Below are 27,590 nucleotides of genomic sequence, written 5' to 3'. Positions count from 1 at the left end.
AATTTTGAATGTAGTGCATTGGTAGATACAGGGTCTCGCGTGTGTATACCCAGGGAAGATATGCTAAAAAAAATAGATTTGAGTGAAAACTTGCAATATGAAAAACGTGTTTTACCTGGTTTATGTAATAGTGAAGTGGCTACAATTGGATTCGTCGTAATGAAGACATTGATTGACAATATAGAAATAATGCCAAAGTTTTACGTGGTTGATAGGAAAGCGATTGATTATGAAATCATAATAGGGAACACTGTTCTAGAATTTGGTGATATCGAAGTTAGTCAGAAAGAACTCAAGTTTTTTTAAGAAAAGGAGTAACTCAGTGAAAGGCGAAAGTTGCAATAAACAAATAATAAAAGAAAAGCAGGATAACACAGATTGTTCAAATGAGTATGATGAAATAGTTTGCCACGATTTATTGAATGAATTTAATTGTCTTTGTGAAGAGTATCACGTTGAGGGAAATGCTAGTGCTGATGTAGATCTCACTCATTTAAACATTTTAAATAAATCTAAAATCAAAGAGTTAATAGATGAATATATTCCTGTCAAAGATGTAAAAAGTCCAGTGGATATGAAAATTGTTTTAACGGATGACATTCCGGTTTTCCAAAGACCTCGAAGAATGTCATATGACAGCCAGAGTACAGTAGATAAACAAATTTCGGATTGGTTACATGAAGGCATAATCCAACCGAGTGCATCTAGTTACGCGTCACCGATTGTATTAGTAAATAAAAAAGATGATAATAATAGATTATGTTGTGATTTTCGCAAGTTAAATAAGAAAATTGTCAAAGATAATTTTCCGATGACATTTATGGACGACATTATTGAAAGACTACAAGGAGCAAATGTTTTTTCGACCTTGGAATTAAAGGGCGGGTTTTTCCATGCACCAATGGAGCCTGGTTCGAGAAAATATCCGTCTTTTGTAACTAATAACGGACAGTACGAATTTTTATTTGCACCTTTCGGAATAAAAAATTTACCTGCTGCATTTTGTAGATTTATATCGGTAGTTTTTAGAGATCTTGTTAGGGACGGAACAGTTTCGATTTACATGGACGATTTGGTTATACCTTCTTAAGATGAAAACGAGGGAATAGAAAAGCTAAAACGAGTTTTGGAATCGGGGCGGAGACATGTTATACCTTTCAAATGGAAAAAGTGTAGTTTTTTACAGCGCAAAATTAACTTTCTTGGATATATTGTACAGGATGGTACAATCAAGCCTTCGGAAGAAAAGACTAGGGCAATTGAAAATTATCCACTTCCTAAGGACAGAAAAGTGATTGAACGTTTTTTAGGGTTAACGTCTTACTTTAGGCGATTTTTTAGAACCTATGCACTTCTAGCAAAATCATTATCCGATTTATTACGTAAGGATTCAGTTTTTAGTATCGGGGATGAGCAGCTTCTATCTTTCCAACAGTTAAAGGAGGCGTTAATGAAGGTGCCGGTATTAAAATTGTATAATCCGATGGCCGAAACGAAGGTACATACGGATGCGTCAAAATATAGTTTCGGGCTGTTTTGATGCAGAAGTCGGCGGATGATCAAAATTTTCAACTCGTCCAATTTTTAAGTAGGAAAACTAGTCCGTCCGAACAAAAGTATGGTGCTTACGAACTTGAGGTCTTAGCGATAGTGAAGGCTTTAAAAAAGTGGAGAATATATCTGCTGGGATGTAGATTTAAAATCATAACTGATTGCAATGCGTTTGCAATGACAATGCGTAAGGATAATGTTCCTCCAAGGGTAGCAAGGTGGGAAATGTTCTTGCAAGAATTCGATCATCAAATCGAACATCGTTCTGGTTCACATATGAAGCATGTAGATGCGCTTAGTAGGGTACATTGCTTACTTATTGAGGATTCGCTGAGACAAACATTGAGGAAAGCGCAGGAAGAAGATAGTTAGACGAAAGCAGTTAGAAAAATTTTGGAAAATAACACATATGAAGACTTTTATATGTTTCATGGATTATTGTACAAAGATCCATGGAGAGAGCTTGTTGTTGTGCCAGAACAAATGGAGGAAGAAATAATTAAGTTAGGTCACAGGCAGGGTCATTTTTCTGCACGAAAGACACAAGAATGTATCGAGAAGTTATATTTCATACCGAAAATAGCCTGAAAAGTTGGAAAAGTAGTATCGTGCTGTATTGAGTGTATCGTGGTTAACAGAAAAGTTGGAAAAAAGGTTTCTTATCACCGATTGATAAGGAAGATGAACCACTTTGCACTTTGCACATTGATCATGTAGGTCCGATGACGTGGACGAACAAAAATTATAACTATATTCTTGTTATGGTGGATGGGTTTTCGAAGTTTGTTTGGTTATATCCAACGAAGGATACAGGTGCTTCAGCAGTCGTAGAAAAATTAAGGAAGCAAGCGTGCGTATTTGGTAATCCAAGGAGGATTATCACAGATAGGGGTTCAGCTTTTACTTCTCATCTATTCAGTGACTATTGCGAAAAAGAAAATATTCAGCATTGCCTCATAACAACAGGTGTTCCTCGTGGGAATGACCAAGTTGAAAGAATGCATCGCATTATAGTTCCTATGTTGGCTAAACTTTCTCTAGAACATCCAGAACAGTGGTATAAATATGTTGATCAGATTCAACAGTTTATTAACAGTACGCGAACAAGAAGCACGAAATATTCACCTTTTAGAATTCTTGTCGGCATTGACATGCGTATTAACAGTATTACAGATTTTAATGAGTTTATGAAAGAGAGAAATCAAATAAGGAAACAAACTAAGGAAAACATACAAAAACTTCAGCAAGAAAATCGTAAAAATTTTAACTCGAAACGTAAGGATGCTGAACAGTATAAAAAAGATGACTTAGTCGCAATCAAACGAACTCAGTTCGGTAATAATCTTAAATTAAAAGCAAAATACTTTGGTCCATATAAAGTTTTGAAAAAGCTTAATCACGAAAGATATGAATTAGAGAAAGTAGGGGAGCACGAGGGTCCGGGTTGTACGTCGACAGTGGCGGAGTTTATTGTCAGGAATGTCCAAATGGATTAAAATGAATAGTTTCACCACGTTTATAAAAGTAATAAATGTATTTGTTTATTTAATTAACAAAAGGTTTAGGTTAAATTATAATTCAAATGTTAAGGAAATTGATTGTACCACGAACTGACTACCGTTCTGCTTCACAGTCAACCAGCGAATGCCCCTCAATGCTCTCACACGCAAACTGTCGGTGACAGCTCGGCCTTTCCTGACATTTCGTCCTGCATGGACGAATCATCGTCGTCGTCCATACCATCAAGTTCAGGAATCAATGCACACCACGGTTTTATGTGGTCCACACTACATATGTTGCAATAACGTCTTTGTGTATGTGTTGAGTCTGGTAGAACTTCAATAATATATCTGTCGTAGTTAAGTACTTTCGTAACAATATATGGTCCTTTAAATGCGGGATCCAGCTTATGCGAGAGACCTGTTGCATTTGGAACATGATCAATGACCACTAAGTCGCCAACATCATATTTCTTTGGAGTTTGGTGTCTTTTGTCATAACGCTCTTTCCACTTATGTCTCTCTGCCATTATATTGTTTGCTGCTTCATCACGTTTCACCTCGATATCTGGATTACCCTTATCATCATCGTTTATAGCTTGTATCATTCGGTTGTATGTTACATCTCTGGGATTGAAATAAAACACAAGTTCATTAGGCGTGTATTTTGTTACCTCATTACGTTGGGAATTAATCGTCCGTTGAATGTTTGGAAGCATTTTATCCCATGTTTTGGCCGTTTCGCTCATACATTTCAAAGCGTTGATAACTGTTTTATTTACGCGTTCGGCCTGTCCGTTAGCTCTCGGTGTTCGTACTGTAGTTTTGTTGTGTTGAATACCATGATTGGAAATGAATTCTTCAAATTGCCTCGAAGTGAACGCCGTACCTCGATCTGATGTTATTTTAAGTGGTTGACCAAAAATGGCCATGATTTCCTCTAGTGCTTTTACGACTGGTTCAGTTTTCGTAGTTCTGACTGCCTTTAGGATTACGTACTTACTGAATCCGCATACAACTACTAATATGTACGAAAACCCTGATTTGCTGCGTTGGAATGGACCCACATGATCAATAAAATTGTGCCTAAATGGGATCGGCAACACATCGCTTACGTGCAATTGGCTTTGCGGTTTACCTCCCGTCATTTTCTTTAAGCAACACTCTTCACAAGCTGCTATGTATGATTTGACATACCTCCTCATGCGTGGAAACCAAAAATGTTTGCATAGTCGCTGTAATGTTTTTTCTAAAGAAAAATGTCCAGAGTCATCATGACATGACTTAACAACTCGCCATCTTACTGCCTTTGGTACTGCTAATTTCATTTCGCCCTTAGCTTTTCTAAATAATCGACTGTTATGCATCGTATAATCGGGTTTCATTTGCTTAATTGTAGCTTTATCTGCCGTTTCTTTCCCTGTAATTATATCGCTTATTCGTTTTAAATTTTCATCTTGGAGTTGCATTGAGTAAATCCAATCATCCATCGTATTGCCTTGGTTAAGTTTCAATACCTTTTCTGCAACAGTGTTTGTACCTTTCGATATTTCAACAGGCGCTCGACTAAGTGAGTCTGCGTGCTGCATTTTAGACCCAGGTCGATATGTACATGTAAAATCAAATTCTTGTAGTTTTAGCCACCATCTGGCAATGCGCGGCTTCAACGCTGTAGTGGACTTAGTTGTTGCAATTGCATTGCAGTCCGTTCGTACAACAAATGGAGTACCGACTAAATAAACCCGTAATCGTTCAAGCGTCTCTACGATCGCCAATACTTCTAATTCATGTGATGGATACGTAGACTCAGCTGCATTACATCGTCTGCTGTAATAGTGTACCGGCTTCCAATCCTCGCCTTCTAGCTGCAACAACACTCCAGATAGCCCTATGGAACTAGCGTCGGTGTGTACTTCGTGGCTCTTTGTTACGTCAAACAAAACTAACACCGGCTGAGTGCAAAGTGCATGTTTTAATTTTTCAAAAGCTATGGCATGTTCGTCTGTCCACACGAATGTTTGTGCTTTCTTTAGTAACGTTGTTAGCGGCATAGCGGTACTACCATAATCTGGTATAAACTTCCTGAAAAACCCTGTTAAGCCAAGGAATCGACGGACTTCACTTACATTAGTGGGTTGAGGAAAAGCTTTAATTGATTTTGTTTTCTCCTCACCAGGCTTAATATCATCTTGGCTTACGACATGGCATAAGAATTTAACATTTCTTGACATAAAAGTACATTTACTTGGTTTTAGCGTGAGACCAGCATTTCGTACTGCATCCAAAAACTCGGCTAGGACATCAATACCTTCACTAACATTCTTTGTTGCAATTATAACCTCATCAACGTAGCTTATAATTTTATCTCGGTTTCTCAAACCACGTACAAGTTGAATAATCATCTCCTGAAAGACCATTGGTGCATTTCGCAGTCCAAATGGCATTACATTATACTCATATAATCCCTCAGGCGTCAAAAACGCTGTGAACTTCTTGCTCTCCTCATGTAATGGAATTTGATAATATGCTGCAGTCATGTCAAGGGTGGTAAAAAACGTATTACCCCCAAGCTTTGACAACTGCTCTTCTACTATTGGCATTGGGAATTGTTTTTTTATGGTGACCGCATTAAGTGCCCTAAAGTCAACGCACATTCTATCTTCCCCGTTTGACTTCTTCACTATTACAACTGGAGCTGCGTAAGGTGATGAACTCTGACGAATTATATTGTGCTTAAGCAATTCGTCAATTATCGTGGAAAGTACAGGTCTTTGGATAAAAGGTACCTGGTACTGCCTACCTGTAATTGGTTTCTCGGTGCTGACAACGATTTCCATAGTTGTTGTTTTACAACGTCCAAGCTTTCCTAAATCTTCTGCAAAACAATCATCGTATTTTTCTAGTAAATGAAGTACTTCATGCATTTCATCTTTGCTTAATGATACATTAACATTAAAACCCTTTGCCGTATTTTTCTGTATTTGCATATTTCCCGACTGTATAACTAGTGAACAATCTTTTCGACACAAAACATCTCGTCCAATGAACAGATCGTATGGCATAAACTCGTCGGGTACTACATGCAATTTCGTATTCAGTGTGCTGCCTTCTATAACTAATTCTACTTCAATCTCTTCTTTGCTTTCAACGCTTGCACCCCCAAATCCCTCTAACTTTCTAACACATACTTTCTTTTCCACATTGGTTGGGACTTTGGATTCGGATATGATTGATGTGTCGCTGCCAGTATCGATAAACGCCGAATACTGGTCACCATTCAGCAAGACACTTGACATTAAAGGTGGATATAAATTTTCACTAACTACCTTTGCAACCGTTGATTTTTCATAGCGGCAAGACTTAGAATCGTGTCCCACCTTGTTACATTTTGCGCATCTTTCCTTTCTTGCAGGCTTTGGACATTTTGCTGCAATGTGTCCATACTCGTTGCAATTAAAACATTTTGTATATTTTTTTTCTGTAGTAACATTTCGTGTTACCTCGTTTACATTTCTATTACCACTATCTGTACCTTTGAACGCACAATATACATTTGCTAAACTATCAAGAGATCGCAATAAATCGTTACATGTTGATAATTTCATTGCCATAAGGGTTCGTGTTAAATTACTGTCATTTAACCCCCCAATAATATATGTATTGATTGATTCTTCATCAACCTTACCTCGCCTACCAATATTTAACATAGCGTAATAGTATTGACTATAAGTTTCATTTGTTCGCCTCTTTCTTCGTGATAATTCCGTGTGCACTTCTGCCGTACACATTGTGAAAGGAAAATCTGTTTGAAATGCTGATACAAAAGCTGACCATCGTTGAAATACGGTTTGTGCATCGAGCCATTCTTTGGCCACCCCTTTCAACTTTGATTGAGCGGCTAACAAAATTTCTTGCTCAGACCATCCGTATGCTTCTCGTAGCTGTATAACTTTATCAACAAACTGTTTCGATGTTAAACTCCGTTTTAATGGATCAAAATCCGGTAATATTGCGATGATGTCGTGTACTGCACTTCTTTTCCATTCACGTTGCGTCATTGGGACTAACAATGGACGAACTGCTATTGGTGTACCATTAAAATCATGTTCCGATGAACTCCTTGGTATTTCAGCGTGAACCTCTGTTGTGGCAGTTGAATGGTTGTCGTGGCAACTTGCTTCTGCTGGAATCGTTGTGGCGTTCGACGGTGTTAACGTTTGCCTTGTCTGTACTGTCACCAAATCGTTTACAGACTTAGCTAGCCCCGCAATAATGCCACGCATTTCTTCCATTTGCTTCTGCATAGCTGTAACTTCGCTGCTTACCTCCAACTCTTCAGCATCAACTTCATCAACGCCGTACATTTCTGTCAATTTAATAATTTTTGTTGCTTTATTGCCCATTACCGTCGCACCTTGGTTTTGTAGCAATTTGTTGATTTGATCAACCTTTAAAGTGTTTAATTTGATCATTTTTCCCATATTATAGTGCAATTAACTTTTCTGCATGCAATTGTCATCCAAAAATATGAAAAAAAAATTGTCTTGCCTCTTTTTTTTTCCAGTTCTGCCGAAATTCACTTGTAATCACGTTGGTTTTTCTTGAACGTCTCGCCGTTGTTCAGCCCGTATGGCACACAATAATTCTCCTCAATAGAATTCCAGAACGTTCTTTAATATTGCAGCTATAAACACCACTGCCCCTTTTACGTTGCTCTTAAGCCGTTGCAAAAACACAAAACAAAAAAAATCTACTGTTGCTTTTGTCTTGTTTTTGTTGTTGCGTTCTCGTCGTTTTATTTGTATCGAAGTCGTTGCAAACACACAAACTAACCTTCTGCTTGTGTTCATACATTCGTTACTTCGATTGTTGATTCTTTTGCGTTTACCTTTTGTTGTGTACGTATACAAAGTCACTCGCCGTTATAATTTTTCGATTGTAACTGTTGCAAATGATCTCTTAAATATGTTAAGAGACGTTTGAAGCAATTTCGTTTGCTCTTTTACTTTTTAAACTTATTCGTTGATTCGCTTACTGGTGGTATTTTTCCCCTCGCTGGTGTCGTTGATTGAAAATTCAATTCGTATGTAGGATTGGATGTAAAATATGTTCATATCACTTCTGAGATGTCAGGAATGTCCAAATGGATTAAAATGAATAGTTTCACCACGTTTATAAAAGTAATAAATGTATTTGTTTATTTAATTAACAAAAGGTTTAGGTTAAATTATAATTCAAATGTTAAGGAAATTGATTGTACCACGAACTGACTACCGTTCTGCTTCACAGTCAACCAGCGAATGCCCCTCAATGCTCTCACACGCAAACTGTCGGTGACATTATGAAGAGATGGGGTTCGGCAGTTGGGACGAATGCAGAGTCAGGACGGCCGAATGTAGGATCATACACTTCGGACAGAAAGGCAACCCGATCTGGACGAATCTACTGAACATGCTACTTTAGTATTTTAACATAGTAGGTTTTGTATTTTATAATGTGACGAATGATTTGAATATATAAAAGGAGGAATTTGTATAATTTCAGTCACTGACTGACAGTCAGAGTTTGTACAACTTTTCAAAGCATTGAGACATTAATCTCGTTTCTTTGTAATAAAATATGTAAAAAAAAAATAAATGTAAGGCGCGATAACCTCCGAAGAGATCTAAGGCCGAGCTTCTCTTCCAATTTGCGTCGTGCTCCTCTTGATTTTCCCTACAAATCGGCCGGACGGGACCTACATGTTTTATGCCGACTCCGAACGGCATCTGCAAGGCAGATGAGTTTTCACTGAGAGCTTTTCATGGCAGAAATACACCCGGAGTGCTTGCCAAACACTGCCGAGGGGCGACCCCGCTTAGAAAAATTTTTTTCTAATTGAAAAATCTTATTTTCTAAAATTTTGATGTTGCTTTGCCCGGGAGTTGAACCCAGGGCATACGGTGTGATAGGCGGAGCACGCTACCATCACACCACGGTGGCCGCAATAAAATATGTACATAACTAAATATTCAATAAAATATAATCATTATTCTACATTTATATGCCATAAATGGACTATAAATGATCCGAGCAATCTGCCGAAACTTTTTTATCAGCCAAAAGGCAGTGCCTTTCATTAGAATCAAAGTGGAATGTTATCATACGATACACCTGCTAGCACTGAAATAGAAGTGCGCATCTACGGCTAACATTTTTTGAAATTACTCATAGAGTCTATGAAGCGTTGACATCTTTTCTTTGGTATTGAATGTCATGCGCGGAGCAGTACACCCAATATCTTTTTCAGCGAATGGGAGCATAACATCTCTCATTATTTTAACATACTCATTTTCGTCCATAATGGTTTTTATACAATACATTGGCCTCACACCATGATATGGCAAACGTCCTCAAAGTCTCTGCAGTGTATCTCGGGTGATATTCCATATTAGGTGGGCGTCTAAAAAGCTGCCTAGAGCCTTTACTACGAAATAGGCCAATCCAGGTATTTTTTTAAAGCGGGATCTTACGTGGACTTTTAGAATGGAGGTTATGTTCTTTAAACGGCCTCCTTACGGTATGCACACTGCATGGTGGTTTAAATTAGGTCGTCTTAAATTTGGACAGCTGACATTGTTAGATGAGTCTTCGAATATTTTGCGTACGGTAGTCGTTGCTCCCCTCCCTTTTTTTTAGGGTTTATTTTAATAAGTAATCGCGTATCGTATCATGGCGGCCTAGCAATCAGCAATTTTATCCATTTCCTTGTATGTTTTCCCATTTTTAATAAGGGCTTTAATAATTTCGCGTTTTTCGTGAGTGCAGTGCACACATCGTCCCACTTACAAGTTATAATAAACTTATTTGTCTATTCAAACTTACTCATTATTACAAAAAATAAATTATTTTCTGGCCACTATTCGATCTGTGCATTGCATACAAAAAGGGATAGTAATTAAAAAAAAATCGATATCAATATCACATTGTCTCCGATATTATTGGAACTATGCATTTCGCAAGTGCGCACTACTATTTCAGTGATCGCAACTGCATTACTCCTTTCGATCCAAAACCGTTGAATGTTTAATCATTATTAAGTGAAGAGTCAACACTCCATGGCTATTACCTCCCGGAGAGCAAATGCGGGATTTATCGGACAGAGGGATATGTATGCTTGTTACCGGAACGTACCCGATCTATATCCCGCAAAGGACCATCAACATCGATAACACTCCCCACAACCTTCGGGTAGTGACCTTATCGGTACAACAACAACCAAACGGCGGTATACTCTTCCGTTTCTGCTAAGACTCAAGCTTGAGGTTAAACTTGCGCCTACATTTCCAAAAAGTAATTTATAAGTAGAATTGTATTTACTTAACTTTCAAGCTTTGTTTGTCAATGTTCAAATTGTTGCAATTTGATATTTCTAGCAAAAGGTGAATGATATTTTCTCCTTTTTCACATTAAGCCATATCTGCTTTCAAAGCAAATCTAAAAAAATTTACAAGTTACTTAAGCAGTAGGTTTTGTTATTAATCTTCTTAATGAGCAGCACCCGAATTCCAACAATCGGTAACGCTAAACTTCCATCGCCAAAAACAGAACATAGAACAGCATCAAGTGCGCAGAGTAATTAAAAAAACCAAATGTAATTCGTATGTCCGGTTCGTACGGTTCCCTATTTTAATGCAAATTTGCAACTTGCCAATCATCAGCATGGCTTCCGAAAATTGCATAGCACTACCACCGCGCTAATGAAGAACCCCCCCTTCCCCAATTCTCAAAAGGTGGACCGCAAATTATCTGTGTGGTCGGCAAGCATCGGTGCAATTCAGGAACGTAACATCCAAACCAAGACGAATTAAACAAGGGGTGCCACAGATAACAGGTTATTAAACACTTGGTTTCCCGACTTATCAATGAGCGTCAACTATTAGGTTAGGGTAGGTGGTAGCTGCCCTGATAAGGGAAGCTCACTTGGACAACATGAATGTCCGTTGTGATATCATATACAATAAAATAACGGTGACGTAGATATATCTACTTAGATAATCGTTGGGTAGCAACGATAAAGTTCCGAATGATACCGATCTCAACCTTGGATATATCCTAGGGAGATCCAAGTGAGTCGCGACCGAAGTACTTTCACCTAGTTCTGGCAAAAGCTGGGCAATCAAGCATAAAGTGATTTGGTGATTCCACCTCAGCATCCTCCATACAGCTGCGGCAGGATGGAGTTTCCAGTATATTGAGATGTACCGCATGGATACCCATGGGAGAGTGATAGGTGAGCCTTAGTGAACCAAAATATTTCGGCAGACCTCCTGCCATCACTTTTCGGCCAGAAAGATCTAGCTACCCTGCAAGAGGTGGTGTCCGCACAACGCTCACTCGAAGCCCAGCTATGGAGGAGAAAACCACAGGTGCCCAGCGGAATCCCGAAATCCCTACAGCCATCTTCATCCGGTGCAGTTGTACCGATGCGGGCTAAGAGATCCTCTTAACAGTTACCCGGGATATCACTATAGCCCGGGTCCCAGATAATCTTAATTATAAAATAGTTCGAAGCAGTCGCAAGCGAGGTAAGGCACTCCCAGACCACCCTCGATCGCACTGTAGTTGAACTCAAGGCCTCGATAGCCGCTTGGCTATCAGAGTAGATGTTAAATTCCCTAACCGTAGTAGCACTGGATAGCATTTCATCCACCGCATCCTTAATTGCAGCAACTTCCGCTTGGAATACACTGCAGTGATCAGCCAACTTAAACTTGCAACCTTTCCGTCCCATCCGTGAACACGTTAACCGGTCCCCTGCCCCAGATAATTCCTCTTCTCCACTCATCTCCCGGGGGAGTCACTGGAGTGAAGGTAGTATAGGGAGCAGTCGGCATACAACAGACCGTCTTGTCCGGCCTATATTTTTTAAAAAACAAGTGTAATAAATTTAATTAAAGCATATTAATTAGCATTAAATCTTGTGCAATTTAGTACGGTCTCGTTTTTTGATTGGGCTGGAAAGGTTGGGCTAGCTTAAGAGACCTCTCTATCAGCACTGTAGACTAAAAGCTGTAAAGCATAGAAATCAATAATATCTAATCTAAATTCTATTAAAACAACAATTTTTAATGCCAACGAAAAAACATATTTATTTTCCTGTGAGTTTGCATGTTCCTTTCACAAAATATTTTTCATTGAAAAACAAAGGGGCCTCAATTTCTAAAAAGAGCACCAATTTACATAGCGCCATGTGACTTTGTTCTAAATTAACAATTTTTTCAGAAAACTGAACAAATATTTTTCAATTTTCATTCAAAAATTATTTAAAGGAGGTACCTTTATGCATTTTATGTTGAATAATATATATAATTTTAAAAAAGCTTTATTTATTTATTTTCCACACATTGCCATCACTTTTCTGGGATTTGCCCAAATATACATACATACATATAATGCTTAGGAAAGTCCCTCAACTAATCATAGCAACAGGTTCAGTGGAATATTCCATCAAGTGATATTCATTGCGTTTAATTGAGTGAACTTGTTTTGTTGCATTGTTTCACTGTCCGGCAAGCGCTGTTATTTATTGGCACTGCTCACCTTGTACTACTAAAGAATTCGCTAAACATTCGCAGGTCCGCAGAGAGCCGAGCCGAGCCCCTGGGACAGTTCGCGTTCACGGGCCCCCCTAAAAAATAAACTCAATCCAGTAAAAAAATACCATAACATACATACATAAATTTTTCAATTCACATTTTCAGTTTTATCTACTATATATTTGTGAAAGTATGTCTGTATGTATGTTTGGACTTGCAGCCTAAACCGCAGAATGGAATCGAACGAAAATTTGCCATGACATACCCTGAGTGAGTCAATCTATGGTAGGCTATATAAAAAAAGTTTTCGACAAGGTGGCGTCGCATCTCCCATACAAATGGGAGTTGGGATTAGTCTAATATATTAGTCTATATAGTACTGTTTTATTTATACCCGAACGACGTCGGATACTCTGCTAGTTTCATATAAAATAAGATTTACTGGAGCACGTACATAAATGAAATGTTAGATTTCATTGTTTGATTGCTTACATTAACTTTTTCTAAATATGTACATTTTAAGAGAATCAGCCAAGGAAAACCTTCCGTGCTTTTTGATCTGCGAATATGGAAATTACCGATTCAAAACTAATGCTGCGAGCAAGGCTGGACTCCAACGCCAATGTTCCAAAGCTTGTCAAGCGATTCTGGCTCATAGTAGAACGTAAAAAATTTTTCACACGAGACTATATACTAAAAGAACGCTCGCCTTCAGCCACACTCACTGGAAGTGTGCAAAATATTCTTAGTGCTATGCAGATGTTAGGAAATAATACTTCCATCTTCAAGTCATGAAATTTGTTCAGAAGTTGAAATGGTGGCAGCGAATCACATCCCAAATTTGCTAAGTGGATGGCTTCGAGATGAATGATTTCATCTATCAGATCCGTAGAAATATCGATGCCATAAATAGTGCAGAATGCTGCTGCCTTTTCTCTGAGCTCTTCTTCCATCAGATCCTGATACTTCCACAAAATCTAAATTTAATCGCAATATCATTTACGGCTTCGAAAAATCTTGTTATGTTACCAATCAAGCTGTCTAAAAGAACGTAAAAAACTTGCTGTTTGAATTGAGTTTCGGAATCACACTCAGGTGATTCGCCAGGTAATTCATCGAACTGGCGCTTTCTTATCTTCCTTCTTTTCTCTGCGAAGGTATTCACAACTCCTATACTGCCAGAACCTTACATTCTTGAAGAATGATCGAGCATTGATCCCTGAACTTCTTCAACTCATCAATGACCTATGTAAGCTTATCCACGGCATACTCATATGTTTGCACAAATTTGCGCTTTTTAAAACAAGTCAAGTGCACTAATTTTTCCAAATTAACGCTCTAGTTTATTATAGCTTGTAGTTACAGATGTCGCTTTTACAAAAATGAAAAAGCAATACGACCAAACCGATAGGGACATAGTTATAGTCGAAATAAAATGTGATTTTAAGTTAGTTGAAGGATTTTTGACAGATAGCGCTTATAAAATTGTGTCAAAAACGTTTATCTAACTTAAAATCGCATTTTATTTCGACTATGACTATGCCCCAGAGTATTTGATTGGATGCTAATGATTTTAGTTTAGTGATTTTCAATTTTAGAACAATTTTTTTTAATTACTCGTAAATGGAGGTGCCAACTTCATGCACAATTTTTGTTTTTTGAAATAACTTTTTAAGAAAAGGTGGATAAACGAAAATGTTTCCTAGACAAACGTGGACAAACGATGGGCAAACGACGGACATACAATTTAGCACAATAAAGCGAAAAAAAATGGTGTTTTTTCGAAAAAAAAATATTTTTGTTATAACTTTTTAACAAAAGGTGGGCAAACGAAAATTTTTCCTGGACAAACGTGGACAAACGATGGACAAACGAATGGCATTTGGTTTTTTTAATTACTCGTAAATGGAGATGCCAACTTCACACACGATTTTTGTTTTTTTGAAATAACTTTTTAACAAAAGGTGGACAAACGAAAATTTTTCGTGGACAAACGTGGACAAACGATGGACAAACGAATGTCATTTGGTTTTTTTTAAATACTCGCAAATGGAGATGCCAACTTCACACACGATTTTTGTTTTTTTTGAAATAACTTTTTAACAAAAGGTGGACAAACGAAAATTTTTCGTGGACAAGCGTGGACAAACGATGGACAAACGAATGACATTTGGTTCTTTTTAAATATTCGCAAATGGAGGTGCCAACTTCACACACGATTTTTGTTTTTTTGAAATAACTTTTTAACAAAAGGTGGACAAACGAAAATTTTTCGTGGACAAACGATGGACAAACGAATGGCATTTGGTTTTTTTAAATACTCGCAAATGGAGATGCCAACTTCACACACAATTTTTGTTTTTTTGAAATAACTTTTTAACAAAAGGTGGACAAACGAAAATTTTTCGTGGACAAACGTGGACAAACGATGGACAAACGAATGGCATTTGGTTTTTTTTAAATACTCGCAAATGGAGATGCCAACTTCACACACGATTTTTGTTTTTTTGAAATAACTTTTTAACAAAAGGTGGACAAACGAAAATTTTTCGTGGACAAACGTGGACAAACGATGGACAAACGAATGGCATTTGGGTTTTTTTAAATACTCGCAAATGGAGATGCCAACTTCACACACGATTTTTGTTTTTTTGAAATAACTTTTTAACAAAAGGTGGACAAACGAAAATTTTTCGTGGACAAACGTGGACAAACGATGGACAAACGAATGGCATTTGGTTTTTTTTAAATACTCGCAAATGGAGATGCCAACTTCACACACGATTTTTGTTTTTTTGAAATAACTTTTTAACAAAAGGTGGACAAACGAAAATTTTTCGTGGACAAACGTGGACAAACGAATGGCATTTGGTTTTTTTTAAATACTCGCAAATGGAGATGCCAACTTCACACACGATTTTTGTTTTTTGAAATAACTTTTTAACAAAAGGTGGACAAACGAAAATTTTTCGTGGACAAACGTGGACAAACGATGGAAAAACGAATGGCATTTGGTTTTTTTTTTAAATATTCGCAAATGGAGGTGCCAACTTCACACACGATTTTTGTTTTTTTGAAATAACTTTTTAACAAAAGGTGGACAAACGAAAATTTTTCGTGGACAAACGATGGACAAACGAATGGCATTTGGTTTTTTTTTAATACTCGCAAATGGAGATGCCAACTTCACACACGATTTTTGTTTTTTTGAAATAACTTTTTAACAAAAGGTGGACAAACGAAAATTTTTCGTGGACAAACGATGGGCAAACGAATGGCATTTGGTTTTTTTAAATACTCGCAAATGGAGGTGCCAACTTCGCACACGATTTTTGTTTTTTTGAAATAACTTTTTAACAAAAGGTGGACGAACGAAAATTTTTCGTGGACAAACGATGGACAAACGAATGGCATTTGGTTTTTTTTAAATACTCGCAAATGGAGGTGCCAACTTCACACACGATTTTTGTTTTTTTGAAATAACTTTTTAACAAAAGGTGGACAAACGAAAAGTTTTCGTGGACAAACGTGGACAAACGAATGGCATTTGGTTTTTTTTTTAATACTCGCAAATGGAGGTGCCAACTTCACACACGATTTTTGTTTTTTTGAAATAACTTTTTAACAAAAGGTGGACAAACGAAAATTTTTCGTGGACAAACGATGGACAAACGAATGGCATTTGGTTTTTTTAAATACTCGCAAATGGAGGTGCCAACTTCGCACACGATTTTTGTTTTTTTGAAATAACTTTTTAACAAAAGGTGGACGAACGAAAATTTTTCGTGGACAAACGATGGACAAACGAATGGCATTTGGTTTTTTTTAAATACTCGCAAATGGAGGTGCCAACTTCACACACGATTTTTGTTTTTTTGAAATAACTTTTTAACAAAAGGTGGACAAACGAAAAGTTTTCGTGGACAAACGTGGACAAACGAATGGCATTTGGTTTTTTTTTAAATACTCGCAAATGGAGGTGCCAACTTCACACACGATTTTTGTTTTTTTGAAATAACTTTTTAACAAAAGGTGGACAAACGAAAATTTTTCGTGGACAAACGATGGACAAACGAATGGCATTTGGTTTTTTTTTAATACTCGCAAATGGAGATGCCAACTTCACACACGATTTTTGTTTTTTTGAAATAACTTTTTAACAAAAGGTGGACAAACGAAAAGTTTTCGTGGACAAACGTGGACAAACGAATGGCATTTGGTTTTTTTTAAATACTCGCAAATGGAGGTGCCAACTTCACACACGATTTTTGTTTTTTTGAAATAACTTTTTAACAAAAGGTGGACAAACGAAAAGTTTTCGTGGACAAACGTGGACAAACGAATGGCATTTGGTTTTTTTTTAAATACTCGCAAATGGAGGTGCCAACTTCACACACGATTTTTGTTTTTTTGAAATAACTTTTTAACAAAAGGTGGACAAACGAAAATTTTTCGTGGACAAACGATGGACAAACGAATGGCATTTGGTTTTTTTTTAAATACTCGCAAATGGAGGTGCCAACTTCACACACGATTTTTGTTTTTTTGAAATAACTTTTTAACAAAAGGTGGACGAACGAAAATTTTTCGTGGACAAACGATGGACAAACGAATGGCATTTGGTTTTTTTTTAAATACTCGCAAATGGAGATGCCAACTTCACACACGATTTTTGTTTTTTTGAAATAACTTTTTAACAAAAGGTGGACGAACGAAAATTTTTCGTGGACAAACGATGGACAAACGAATGGCATTTGGTTTTTTTTAAATACTCGCAAATGGAGATGCCAACTTCACACACGATTTTTGTTTTTTTGAAATAACTTTTTAACAAAAGGTGGACGAACGAAAATTTTTCGTGGACAAACGATGGACAAACGAATGGCATTTGGTTTTTTTTTAAATACTCGCAAATGGAGATGCCAACTTCACACACGATTTTTGTTTTTTTGAAATAACTTTTTAACAAAAGGTGGACGAACGAAAATTTTTCGTGGACAAACGATGGACAAACGAATGGCATTTGGTTTTTTTTTAAGTACTCGCAAATGGAGGTGCCAACTTCACACACGATTTTTGTTTTTTTGAAATAACTTTTTAACAAAAGGTGGACAAACGAAAAGTTTTCGTGGACAAACGTGGACAAACGAATGGCATTTGGTTTTTTTTAATACTCGCAAATGGAGATGCCAACTTCACACACGATTTTTGTTTTTTTGAAATAACTTTTTAACAAAAGGTGGACAAACGAAAATTTTTCGTGGACAAACGATGGACAAACGAATGGCATTTGGTTTTTTTTAAATACTCGCAAATGGAGGTGCCAACTTCACACACGATTTTTGTTTTTTTGAAATAACTTTTTAACAAAAGGTGGACAAACGAAAATTTTTCGTGGACAAACGTGGACAAACGAATGGCATTTGGTTTTTTTTTAAATACTCGCATATGGAGGTGCCAACTTCACACACGATTTTTGTTTTTTTGAAATAACTTTTTAACAAAAGGTGGACAAACGAAAAATTTTCCTGGACAAACATGGACAAACGGTGGACAAACGAATGAGATATGGTTTTTTTAATTACTCGCCCAAGTAGGTGCCAACTTCACAGAGCTCAACAAAATATGTATGTATCTATGAAATCCTAGTTAGAGTACTGTCAATACTGCTTTGCCTTGCCGGACCCCCAAAAACCTTCCGGGCCCCAGGGCAATTGCACTGACTGTCCCCCCTCTCCACGGCGCTGAACATTCGGCAGTAAAGCAAAAAACCCTGCAGGGAATCCGGTAGACTAGTATATTTTTTTATCTCATACTTAAGGTAGTTTTCATACATAATGCCCTTTCCATATTGTAGTTAATTATGATGTTTTGATACAATATTTTTTATTTACACGATTGGCCGGAATGGGTTCATGGTCATAGGGGTATAGATGGTTATGAAAAGGGGAGTGCCCCTAAATCCCAAAAAAAAACCCCAAAAAACACAATCCCCAGCTAATAAAAAATCCCAAATACATAATCCCCAAATTTAAAAACCCATGACCAAAATCCCCAACACAAAATCCCCACACTTTTTTTGGGGCTAATCCCCAAACCTTTTTTGAGAAAATATCAAAAAACCTCGAACACAAAATCACAACAATTTTAATTAAATCATAAAGTAAAGTTCTGACACGTATAAACATAATTACGCATTTATATATATGTAAGTATGACTATAAGCATAAAGTAAAATGATGGGGAATAACCTAACGGTACACGTTCTATTTGCATTGTGTTTTCATATCTCCTTTCTGTTCTAACCATGTCAATGTTATATTGCGAATTTGACAACAAATTCTTATGTTGATCAGTGGCACAGAGGCTTAGGTCTTCAACTACCGTGCAAAAGACGTCGGTTCAATGCCAGATCACGGATTTAAATTTTATTTTCTATTTATTTAATTTTGGTTTATAAATTTATTATTAAAAATACTATGAAAAAATATTAAAAAATTTAAATGAAAAACCTAGATCTGGTAGTGAAGCGACGATGAGAAAATATCGCAAAATTAGCATAAATATCATTAATATAGCTATTGAATAGAAGGAAACTACGAAAGCAAACTACAAAAATTCTCAAAATAATTGAAAAAAAGGAAAATTCAAACCGTTACAGATCTCCATCGCCTAAATATCTTTTTGGAGAAAAAATTCCGTTAAAGTATAAGTTTTGTTTGTCAAATGAATTTCTATCGCCTTATTAACTGCAAAATGTATCAAATTAAAAAAAAATGTTCCGGTGTTTATCTGCAATGCAATGAATTGAATGAAATACAGTGCAACGCAATAACTTATAAATACAATTAATATAGTATTTACATAACAAAAAAATTCAAATTCATTCATTCATTTATTTAATGCACATATAAGACATGGTCTTTTACAGTGTCATATTTGAAATGTTTACTTAATACTAGTTCAAATTTATTACTTATTTATATATTTAATATTAGTTACTGACAGAGCGAGATTCAAAAAGTGAGATCAATTCAAAAATTTAGTTCTTACTTTACTTTATTAGGCAACGCATTCCACAATTGCACAGCTCTAACGAAAAACATTCTGGATGTCACCGAGTACTTAAAGTGCGGTATAATAAGGTTGCAAGTACGAGTTGACCACGCAAACGAAAGCTTCGAAAACGGACATTTTGGGGAACGCGAGTAAATAATTTTATGTATAAAAAATAGTAGACGGCGATCAAAGAACGAAGATAAACTACATTCAAGAATCGTTCTTGAGAAGCTGGAAATATGATCGTATTGCCTTTTAAGAAAAATATATCTGGCGCAATTATTAATTATAAGTTGATATTTCCTCATGGAACTTTTATCAAGGCAACCATATATCAGCTCATGGTATTTTTAATGTGCCCATTAAATATTTGTGAAATCATCAATATTGAAATGTTAATTTGGAAATAGAATAGAATAGAATAGAATAGAATAAACGCCGCGATTTTAAACCTAATTTGAATGTTTTTCACACAGAAAATGGGGATTTCGTGTTGCGGATTTTGATTTTGGGAATAAAGGGTAACCCTATGAAGAGGCTGATGACCTGGCAAAGGAGTGTAATCCGGAAGATTACCCAATCAGATTGGGTCAGTCTGGAAAGTATCATAGATTATGATTAAGTCTGATGACATCAGACTTATAAACTTTATCTTATCATTAAAAAGAGGATACTAGAGGCCCATCGACGTGTAGATGTATCGGTACAATCAACATCGAGGTTGAGAAATTTCGAAGGAGCAACGTCGATGCACCGACGTTCTCTTATCATGTCAAAATTGCTTTTCACGCAACTTTGCCAGTCTTTGCACGCCTTCCTCCATCGGAAATTATAGATTTTCAAGATCTTGTCAAGTTGTACCGTTTGTCAACTTATGTAGTATAAAATATATAAATATGCGCATGCCTTTGGCTTAATTCAAAAATGCCCTAACCAACAGATTTTTCGAAACTGCGTTTTTCGCAGATCTTGGTATGACATATTAAAATATACCCCAGAAAAAATTTTAAAGTGTTAGAACCCATTCCTGCAAGTGGTGAATGTAAAAAGAAAAACGTTTTTTGCTTTTCCTATGAAATTTCAAATTTTTTGGTTAGGGCCTTTGTAAATTAAGCTGACGATACACTTTTATATTTTTTGGAAAAATTGTCGAGCAACTTTCGACTTTTACCCTTATTTGCTGCGACTTTATGAATTAAAAAGACAGAGATTGAAAACTATACAAATTATGCCTTGCAGTGCCTTATAATTTGTATTTGCTTTGCACACAGAGTATATCAACTTGGATAGGATAACGATTGGTTGTACAAGTATAAAGGAATCGAGATAGATATAGACTTCCATATATCAAAATCATCAGTATCGAAAAAAAATTTGATTGAGCCATGTCCGTCCGTCCGTCTGTCCATTAACACGATAACTAGGGTAAATATTGAGATATCTTCACCAAATTTGGTACACGAGCTTATCTGGACCCATAATAGATTGGTATGGAAAATGAGCGAAATAGGAAGATAACCACGCCCACTTTTGCGATATCGAAAATTTAGAAAATGGAAAAATGAGATAATTCAAAAACCAACACCTCTAAGATAATGAAATTTGGTAGGAGGATTGGTTTTATGACGCAAAACATGAATTCCAAAATATTTTGGAATATGGGCGTGGCACCACCCCATTTAGAAGAGGACAATTTGGAAGTTTCACAAGCCGTAAATCAAAAGCCGTTAAAAATATTACATTGAAATTTTGCAGAGAAACAATCCTTAACAAATTATATGGACTGAATCAAGATCGGCTAAAAATCGGTAGTGGTAATGTTGATCTAAGAAAAAAATTTAAACAAATTTTGAAAATGGACGTCAGCGACCCCTTTTTTTGTTACTCTTTCCAAAATACTTTAAATGCCTTGCACATAGAGTATATTAGGGGGACTCATGTAACCGTATAAATGCCTTATAAAGTGTGTAAACGTATAAATTTATCTAGTGCGTAAACGAGCTGTCCAATTTTGTATGAAAAATCATTTACACAATTTGTATAAATTTACGCGCACATTTCATTGTGTAAACGCGGTAAACTCAAAGGAATGCAACCTTGCAGACATTACAGCAGGCATTTTCATCAGAAATCTCCAACATCAGCAAGTAAAGGCGTTTTAGTTTTGATTTTTCACTTAATTTTGGCATTTTTTAATTTGTATAACAATCATAAAAATTTTGTTTGGCAATAATACAGCTGATAAACAATCAAGTTTATCATGAGTATTACTAGGTGCGTGTGTAAATGGATATAATTTTACACCTTATAAGTTTATATGCTTTCATGAGTCCCCCTATTAACTTTAGTAACATAACGGTTGATCGTAACGGCATAAACGAATCGAGATATATATCACTTCCACATATCAAAATGCTCAGGATGAAAAGGAATTGATTTAGCCATGTCCGTCCGTCCGTCTGTCTGTGAACACGATAAATAAAAGTAAATGTAAGGCGCGATAACCTCCGAAGAGATTTTAGGCATATCTTCTCTTCCAATTTGCGTCGTACTGTTTTTAATTTTTCTACAAATTGGCGGGACGGGATCTACTTGTTTTATGCCGACTCCGAACGGCATCTGCAAGGCAGATGAGTTTTCACTGAGAGCTTTTCATGGCAGAAATACACTCGGAGTGCTTGCCAAACACTGCCGAAGAAAATTTAGAAGACAATTTGTCTAAGCGGGGTCGCCCCTCGGCACTGTGCACACGATAACTTGAGTAAATATTGAGATATCTTAATAAAATTTGGTTTATGGATCCCTTGGCACTCATCTCTCATCGCTATTTTAAATGAGCGAAATCGGATTTTAAACAAATATTATTAATCATAAATCAAAAACCGTGAAACCTATCATAATGAAATTCGACAGAGAGGTTGCCTTTACTATAAAGATTGCTTCGAAGAAAAATTTACGAAATCGGTTAAGAAACACGCCGTTTTCCATATGAAAGATTTTTAAAAGGGGAAAAGCAATTTTCTATGTTTCGGGAGCCATAATTCGAAGAAAAATAAACTGATCGTTATAAGATTTGGTGCACATATTTTCCTTATACCAGGAAATATTTCTATTTCTAAATGGACGGCATCGGTTAAAGACCACACCCACTTTTATATATAAAGGATGTTTAAAAGGGCCCTAGACTAGAATAATAGGCTATAACTTACCAAGTTTTATTGAAAGAGGAAATTGGGAGAAATTTTTCTCTTCAATGGGCGGTGCTACGCCCCTATTTCGATAAAGCATCCCACAACATTTTTAGAGCCTCAAAAAAATAAATAACAAAATTCAAAAAGTTATTTATCTGAAATAAACTGTACAATCTCACGCTTCGGTTACACCCGAACTTAAACACACTTACTTGTTTTTCTTGTGAGTTTTGTTTGTTAACGTAATAACCTCCAAAGTAGTAACGCTTGAGGCAGTTTGAATTTTTTGAACATTTCCTCATACAAATTCTCAATTTAACGTGAGGACTGTTTCGAATATAAAGTGAGCACTTTTAATTAAATATTTCTCTAATTGTATGTGTACCGATCATTATGGATAAAGCACTGTGAGGCAGTGTGATCTGTTTATATGGCGCGATATACCTCCGAAGATAATTTAGGCCGAGCTTCTCTTCCTACGTGTTTTACGCCAACTCCGAACGGCATCTGCAAGGCGACAAGTTTTCCTTGAGACGCTTTTCATGGCAGTAATACTCACTTCCGAGGGGCGACCTTGCTTAGAAAAACTTTACGCACGCTACCACCACACCACGGTGGTTTTTACTTCCCCTATATTAGTTTCGTTCTACGTTTCTCCGCGAATTTCAGTCCAAAATTGGGGAATCTTTCTATCCATTTCTGAGTAACTTCCCGGTGAGCTGGAGTCTTCCACTATGTTAGTTTCGTTCTATGTTTCTCCGCGAATTTCAGTCAAAAATTGGGGAATCTTACTATCCATTTCTGAATGAGCTGGAGTCTTGAAACTTGGAACACAGACCAGAGCCCAATGGCATTTTAATATAAAGGAAAAACGTTTTGACAGGTGGTGCAGGGATCACGAAAGTTTAAAAAATCGTCCGAATTGGGAAATTTTGCCTTCGAGTTTTAAGGAACTTCTCGATAACCCAAAGGCAAACCTAGCTTCATGACTATATCTTCAAACCTTCTGAAGCTACCAAGATTCGATGCAAAACTCTTTGTAAAGGTATACATACATGACAAAATTAGGCGTTGCTACAGCCATTATTCGAAATTGTTAAATATTTATTTTTGGTCTACTTACGAGCTTGGCCCTCTAAAATTTAAGCATTGTATCTTTAAAAGTTGCAGAAAAAATAAAATTCCAAACCCTTATTGTACTAACATATTGTAGCTTGTGGTCCAAACATATTGGTCGATATCCGCTGAACCGCTTTAGGTATCGCATAAACACTTATACTAAACCAGAACATGATATACCGACTAGGGCAATGCCGGTACGGAAAAAATTGGAAATAGTTGCCATGAATTTTTAAACAATTTTAAAGACTTAAACAAAATTAATTTCAACCACAATTATTATGTTGGGCTTTTCAAATATAAATTAATTGATAATTATTATGTTACTTTAAAATGTCCGACAAAAATTTATATTTATGACTCATACAATTTTACATCACTCATAATTGTTTTTTGTTAATATTGCTAATAATATGGCTTCGACTTTTACAAATATTTATTATAATGTGACGAATTTTAGCATCACTAAGCTGTTAGTAAATAATCACGCAACAACAAAAACATTAAAGCGAGCCACACATGTGTAGATGAACAAATCAATCATCATTTACACATACACATGTAGCGTTTATAAATAAATGTAATGTAATTGCCACATACATACAAGGCAACGAAGAGATACTCACAAACACATGTAACCATCAGCCGAAGTAGTTACTCACACATACATCCGCATATGGCTATAAGATAAACATAAACTACAAATATACATGTATATATGTAGTAGGAGATACAACTATTCTAGAAGGCGAAACGTCTAGACTTTAGTAGAAATATGCAGACGAGAAAACAGAGAGTATAAAAGCAGAGCAAGCTGAGGTATGACTAATCAGTTTGATTTAAACACGCTATTAGTTGCGAAGTGAATTATAATTGTACTACTCCCAGAGTAGTTTAATAAAGACAATTTGGCAATACAGAACATTGGAGCTATTTATTCGACAGTTCAGCGATTCGAACGTTAGCAGAAGGTTTCAAATAAGCGGAATTTCCCTAAATTCGTTAAAATAATAATTATGTCACTGGTTTGGTTTTGTTTTTCAAGAAAGCGAAGAAAACTAATTAAACCAGTGACATAATAATTATAATAAATATTTGTAAAAGTAGAAGCCAAATTTTTGGCAATATGAACAAAAAACAATTATGAGTGATGTAAAATTGTATGAGTCATAAATATTAATTTTTGTCGGACATTTTAAAGTAACATAATAATTATCAATTAATTTATATTTTAAAAGTCCCAACATAATAATTATGGTTGAAATTAATTTTGTTTAAGTCTTTAAAATTGTTTAAAAATTCGTTGCAACTATTTCCAACTTTTTCCGTACCGGCATTGCCCTAGTCGGTAGTAAATTCTTTGCATCGAATTTTGGTAGCTTCAGAACGTTTAAAGATATAGTAATGAAGCTAGGTTTGCATCTTCGATGTCAAAATAAGAACATCTTTGGTCAATAGTAATAAAAATCGGTTTTTAACGACTACCAGTGTCTTATATATATGTGTCCCATAAGGTATGCGTAGCCTTAGGAGGCATTGCAACAATCATTTTTCAAAATTAAGACTATCCACGGGACTTGTCCTCTAAACATTTAGCATTGTGTTTTTAACACGCTTATATTAGCTTCACTTGTATGTATGCTTGTTTGTAACTCTCTAGGCTAGGCGCGCAAAGGAGAGTTAGACCCATCTAGCGGCGATTATTGAAGACTCGCGGCAGTGGTTACAAAACTAGCTACAATTCGATAAAATTTCTCATAGAATTTTAATTGCTAAATTAGCTTGTTATGTGTTCCACTCTACGTTTCTACAGTGGATTAAATCTTACCTGCACAACAGAAGTAATGTTGTAAATATTGACGGTGCTTATTCGAAACCATTTTGGGCCACCTCTGGACTGCCCAGGGTAGTATTCTGGGCCCTTTACTATTTATCTTGTTCATTAATGACATTAGTTCTTGCTTCTCATCTACCAAATTTCTGCTTTATTCTGATGATCTCAAGATCTATTCTGAGATCAGTTGTTATAATGATGTCGTTGTTCTTCAATCTGAGATTAATAAGCTTCACAGCTGGTGCGTTAAGAACCGTCTTTTCCTTAATATAAGTAAGTGCCACACTGTGACGTATGGTAAACTGCTGAGGCCATTTCATACCTCCTATCATATTGCAGACACTTTTCTTCGAACGACTCTTAAAGTTAAAGACTTGGGTGTATACTTCGACTCAAAGTTTAATTTTAACACTAATGTCAGCTTCACAATTTCTAATGCGCTTTCAATGCTTGCATTTGTCAGACGCCATTCGGCAAACTTCTCTGACCCCTAAACACTCAAAGTTTTATATACGTCCTTTGTGCGGTCCAAAATTGAGTATGCGGCTTTCATTTGGCGGCCTTACACGCAGTTCACATCAACCGCCTGGAGCGAGTTGAAAAAATCTGTATGCGCTTCGCGCTTACTTCATTACGATTCTCTGATCCGATACCGTCCTATGAGTCTCGATGCCAACTATTATCCTTACTTTCCCTAAACAACCGCAGAATTCTTTTGGTCTCGTTGTTCATATTCGATCTTTTTATGGGCGCGTTGCTTCTTGAAAGACTATGCTTAAATACTCCCTGTATAAACCTCCGCCGCTTTGAAATCTTTTTCATAGGGCTGAGTAGAACTGTTTATAACTCAAAAGCGTGTTTTTTAAGTTTTTTAAACTATATTTATTATAAGTTACAGAGATATCACGGTAACTGTGCCTCCAACACGCGTTTTTGTATTTTTATATTGAATGGGGTGTGGTTATCCTCGGATTTTTGTAGTTTTTGCTGGAAGAGATCAACCTTAAATAAGGAACCTGCGCATCAAATTTCACAATTTTTCCTTTAGCCGTTCTGTAGATATTTTAATAAGTAGGCTCTGCCACGCCCATTTTTAAAAATTATTATTTTTGTTGAGTTGGCTGCATGTAGCCATCCTACGTGTCAAGTCTGAAGATAAAAGCTCAACTAGGCATCGGAATATCGAAAAAATCAATTTAAAGGAAATATTTGATATATAAGAAGTGGGTGTGGTTACATACCGATTATGCCTATTTTTAGTATAAACCTTACTTGTGGTCAGAAGAAGTACTATGGCATCATTTCATTGCAATACCTTCATTCAAATAAAAGTTATTGCAAAAACACAAGGGAATAATGGGGAATGAGCCTTCGGACGGATAGGCGGACAAATGTGCGAATGGATGTATGAGTATTATTAACCTTCAATTTCGAAGGCTGCCCATTTTTTCGGTTGACTTAAATCGGTAGAGGCAATGAAAAACTCGGTTTAGGATACCGGAAAAATTGGAAGCCGCTACCAAAAAAAGTATAGGGGCTGCCGATTTGGAATGTATATAGACAGAGACGAATGCGACATACATTCCAACGGACGCTCGAGTGTGATCTGGATAAAGCAAAAAATTTAGCTATTACTTGTCCATCCTAATCTACTGCACTGGTTTCGCTTCTACAAGTCACAAACTATGTTTCAATATATTCAACGAAGCAAATTCGTAACCTAGTCCATGGATTTCCGAATAACTGTTACAGCAAACCA

General features: G+C 36.4%; 1 protein-coding gene across 16 annotated transcripts in view; it reads right to left on the bottom strand.

Annotated features, from left to right (window-relative positions):
• LOC137253631 (CYFIP-related Rac1 interactor B) overlaps positions 1 to 27,590 on the bottom strand; it is a 78,028-nt gene that overhangs the window by 35,079 nt on the left and 15,359 nt on the right. The window lies entirely within an intron of this gene.

This window comes from Eurosta solidaginis, chromosome 5, assembly GCF_040869045.1.
Source record: "Eurosta solidaginis isolate ZX-2024a chromosome 5, ASM4086904v1, whole genome shotgun sequence".
NCBI classification, from domain to species: domain Eukaryota; kingdom Metazoa; phylum Arthropoda; class Insecta; order Diptera; family Tephritidae; genus Eurosta; species Eurosta solidaginis.
Note: the sequence above shows the minus strand (reverse complement) of the source record. Positions and strands in the feature narration are given on the sequence as shown.